Raw genomic sequence first — 4,360 nt, forward strand, 5'->3', positions numbered from 1 at the left:
AAAAAAGTCCCCTGAGGACGTGAGTGACGGTCACAGTTGATCTGCATCATTCTCAGATGTGAAGTGAGCCTGTCTACAGTCACTCTAGATGCTGCTTCTTCACCATCAGACTGTATTTTGAACTGATTAATGAGGTCAAGGGCCTTTCCATAAGCAACTGGCAGTTCTGGGTGGCAGTTTACAGGGTTAGGAAGACCCCACGAGCTGAAAGTGGTCAGGAGCAACCTGGCCTGAACACTTTATTCAAGTGGGGAGCTCTGGAGAGGAGACAGCCCAGGACTGAGCATGGACAATTCCAATGTGCTCTGCCGAGAGAGAAGCCCGAAGCAGCCTTGTGAGGGGCCAGAATCAAAGCAACCAGAGCCCTGGGGCTAAGGGGCAATGTCAGGAAAAAGATACTGGAATCCCCGCCTTGAATAACCTGTGTCAGAGACTCATGCACATGGGTGGGGTGGGAGGAACCTGGGGAGGGGGGAGTGTGTGGACAGTTCATAGAGCATCCGCTGTAAATACCAGCACCTGACTTTTACCAGAAATGTTCACAAAACCACTGATGGGCAATGGCTAGCTCTGGAGGCAAACACATTCTCCCTGGCGGGGCCAGCGTGACCACTCCTCTGCGCTCCTCTGAACTGAGCCCCCTCATCACACACACTCTCTCAACTGTTTTCTCTCAGAGGAAGGTTAAAAATAAGAAAATAGAAACAGACATGAAACAGAAGAGCCAGAGAGCAGAACGTGGCAAGGGTGGGGTAAAAGAGAAAAAGAAGCTTGAGAAAAATCCAGCCAAAAGTTAGATTTGGTGGCCTTTGAGATCAGACTGTCCCTCTGAGCATTTCCTCATGGAGACAACTGGGTTGTTCACATAAACCCAAGCGAATGCACTCTTGGACCCCAATGTCCTTGGAGCTCTTCAAAGTGAATGTGGGACAGACCCACAGCAGAGCTGATGCTGAGGACTGGGGACACCACAGTCCCATCTAAGCCCAACTTGACACTGGAGTGGTGGTCTTGGAACAAGGAAAACCAGCACACCACCCACAGTGGCTGAAGGAGAGCGAGCCTCATTGGTGGGGCGGCAGTGAGTCCCAGAGCAGAGAGCCATGGAAGGGGCTCTCCTTCCTCCTGCCCCCACTGAGGGAGACCCCCTGCTGCGTGGGATTCCTGTGGCCCCTGAGGCCCACTGTTCCATTAGGCCCATCCTGCACAGCACCATTCCCATCTGGTTCACTCAACTTCAGGAGTGCTGGAGCCCACCCCCCTATCAGTAACCAGCTTTTCTGGTGGATTGATGAAGTCTACGATCCCCCACTTTCTGGGGTCCTGAGATCCGACAGGCTCAGAGAACTCACATCCAGCAGCCAAGAGTGTAGGTGAAAATAGGCTTTGATTCTGGTTCATGAAAATTCCCACCTATGGGTACTTAGAAAGTGTGAAATTTAATTTTCACGCTGTCCTTTCTCCTTGGTAATCTTCTGAAACAGTTTCCCCACACCGCTTGCTGTTCACTGGGTCAGCTCCTGTCACACCTGTGAAGGCTGTGTAGTCTCCCTTCGCAGGAACTGGGTTCTGGCTCCAGCACACAGGGCGATGTGAAATGAATCAGTCATCCTCAGAGGCCTCAAAAAGGTGCCATGCTGGAGAGAAGAACATGACTTCATGGTAAGTCTCACACAGGCAGTTTTTCCTCCACAGCTGGGGCTGCGTCATCGGGTGACCACCGGCTGGGTGACTTTCCTGCATGTTGCGTGAACATTGGCTTCTCCTGAACTCCAGAATCACACGCAGGGGCGAGGTGCTCGTGCTGATGTGTGCGGGAAGCTGGGGCTGTCCCAGGACCCAAGACTCAGGCGTCCTGTCTCCTGCTGCTTGGCACTCTGAGCGACTCACAGGGTGGGCTGGAGGCCAGATGCCCGTGCTGTCAGAGTGAAGGCATCTCTCTCTTTCCCTCTCCCCAGCCTGCAAGGCTGACTGTCATGCAACCCACCACAATGAGTCTGTGATGTGACATGGTCACACCAGCCCTTCAGATGCTGCTCAGCACTGCCTGCTATTTGGGATCTAAAGTACAACCTTATTCTTCCAGAGAAACACCTCTGACTTCTGGTTCATGTTTCATTTTCCCGAGTACTCATCGTGACGACAAGCAGAGCGTTCCAGGCGGGTGGTCTGAGAGCAACAGCCACTATCCTCAGAACGGTCATCGCTCCCTGGCGTCCCCAGAGCATTCGTGGGAAGCACTGGGGTTTCCATAGTGAAGCCTGCTGCCTAGGAGGAGGTTCTAGGTAAAATAGATTAATCAGGGCTGACTTCTCCCAAGAGAGTCTCAGGAGGTGTCGTGACACAGGGTGGTGCAGGGAAATCCCACCAGCCAGCCCTATGCTACAGAAAACAAGTTTCCCTGTTAGTGACTATAGATTTGGCACATTCTGAAGTTTTACATTAAACTGAATAAACAACAACCGAAAAAACATCAAGGAATGAAGAAGCCACCAAACAGGATTTATATTTTAAAACTCTAAAGAAGTTACTGCAAGTAAAAACAGGTCAACAGAGTTAGCTGGTGTTTCTGTTAAAAAAAGAACAAAACAAAAATCAGACACCCTTTTGTATGTAAAGAAGTTTCAAGAATGTAAGTTTTCCATTATTTGTGGTGAATCATATCCTCATGTCCTACTGAAAACCATGCACAGCTCTCACGCCTGTCTACCATGCTGGTGGGGGAGGACAGCGCGGGGATGGACACAGGCAGCGTCCTCGCTCAGGTGCCAGAGGGTTCATCCATTTCTAATGAGCCCATGACCAGGATGGTGGTGAGACGTGGACCATCCACGAGAGCACTGGCGCCACTCTGGTGGTGACACTTTGGACACTCTGAGTTAATAATTCACTATCAGAGTGACTTTCTCCTGTCTCTTCTTTCAAAAATATTGCTTTTAGAAAACATATCACATATGTGGCTTGCACTGTATTTCCCTGGGACAGTGCTGAACTGGAAAGTTGGTTTAAGTGGAAATTACACTATAACATCCACAAAAATGACACTGCTGACCTAGGGTCCAGGGTGGGCTTTGCTGCAAGTATGCACAAAAGGTGCAGAGTGTGGGAAGAGGACACAACAGAAGTGATGTCCTGACCCTTCAGGTGGCTCAGGGTGTAAGTGCCTCGAAGTCCACAGCCTTAGGAAATAGCAGTCTTGTCAAAAAGGAAAAGAAATCCCTGCACCACACCTTCTGCATGCTAACCTGACACAGACTTACTCACCGCTTTGACCCCACAATTTACCCCCATCAGACTTTCTGTTGTTTCCCCTGAAGCCTTTTCAGAGTAGATGAGGCATTTCCAGTAAACACACTCCCCCAAAAGCTCCAGTGTCAAGCTCCAGCAAATGACTGTGACCTTTTCAGAGTAGATGAGGCATTTCCAGTAAACACACTCCCCCAAAAGCTCCAGTGTCAAGCTCCAGCAAATGACTGTGACCACAGGGGCCTGAAGGCTTAATGTCCACAGGTCGGACCACTGGACGCCAGGCCCAGTGAACGGTCTGAGGGATCTTCCCCCAAGTTAGACGCAGTCAGAGTATTGCTATTTCCTCCTACTGATGGCACACATTGTCCATGAGCTCACCTAAATCATTTCTGAATCCTTGTGTGCAAGGGGTCTTCTACTTCTCATGCCACCTGTTTATACCTCCAGACCGCTAGGACACAGATGATCGTCCATCCTACAAATATGGGAGTGACACATTCGGCAGCACTGGGGGAAGGGCTCAGTGTCGCGCTGCTAACAGGGCGTGGAGGACACGAGCATCACTGCAGCATGAAGGAAATCGCTGCAGGAGGCTGAGAGGTTTGTGCCCGGGGGAGGGAGCTGGGCTGGAGTTCACACCATGGACTGAGGTCATCGTTTTGAAGGTGATGGTGGATGTCTCCAGACCACAGAGAGGGAGAAGAGAAAGTCACCAGCAGTTTCTGGGAGAAAAGCTACGTGGAGAGGACAAGGTGAGAGAAGAAGAGATCAGAGGGGAATGAGGACTGTGTTGCAGAAGCTGAGGAGGGCACACTGGACAGTCGTGCTGGGAGAGCGGAGCTTTATTTCTGTCACAGGCCAAGGAAGGACCCCGCTGAGATGAGAGATGACAGAAGGCATTTTAGACACACACTTGCGGTAACCGTGGCTCCTCAGATGCCCCAGACTCTATGGACAGCGGTGGGGAGGCTCTGTCAGGTGGGTGGTGAGTGAGGGGGTCCACAGAGAAGTGGCAAATGAGCTTTCCTGTTTCTAAAGGCTCTTCCCAGTGTATAGTCTTGAAACACACGAACGAGGGATGGTTGGAATCAGCTTGCACACGACCGTTTCA

The 4,360-nt window shown here is 50.9% G+C and overlaps 1 protein-coding gene across 1 annotated transcript in view; it reads right to left on the reverse strand.

Moving 5' to 3' along the window:
• The window catches only part of LOC103611054 (disco-interacting protein 2 homolog C-like), a gene marked incomplete at its 3' end in the record, with an annotated part of 38,826 nt that overhangs the window by 21,043 nt on the left and 13,423 nt on the right, over positions 1-4,360 (reverse strand). The gene's annotated exons all lie outside the window — the stretch shown is intronic.

The sequence above is a fragment of the Galeopterus variegatus genome, unplaced genomic scaffold, assembly GCF_000696425.1.
Source record: "Galeopterus variegatus unplaced genomic scaffold, G_variegatus-3.0.2 Scaffold12323, whole genome shotgun sequence".
NCBI classification, from domain to species: domain Eukaryota; kingdom Metazoa; phylum Chordata; class Mammalia; order Dermoptera; family Cynocephalidae; genus Galeopterus; species Galeopterus variegatus.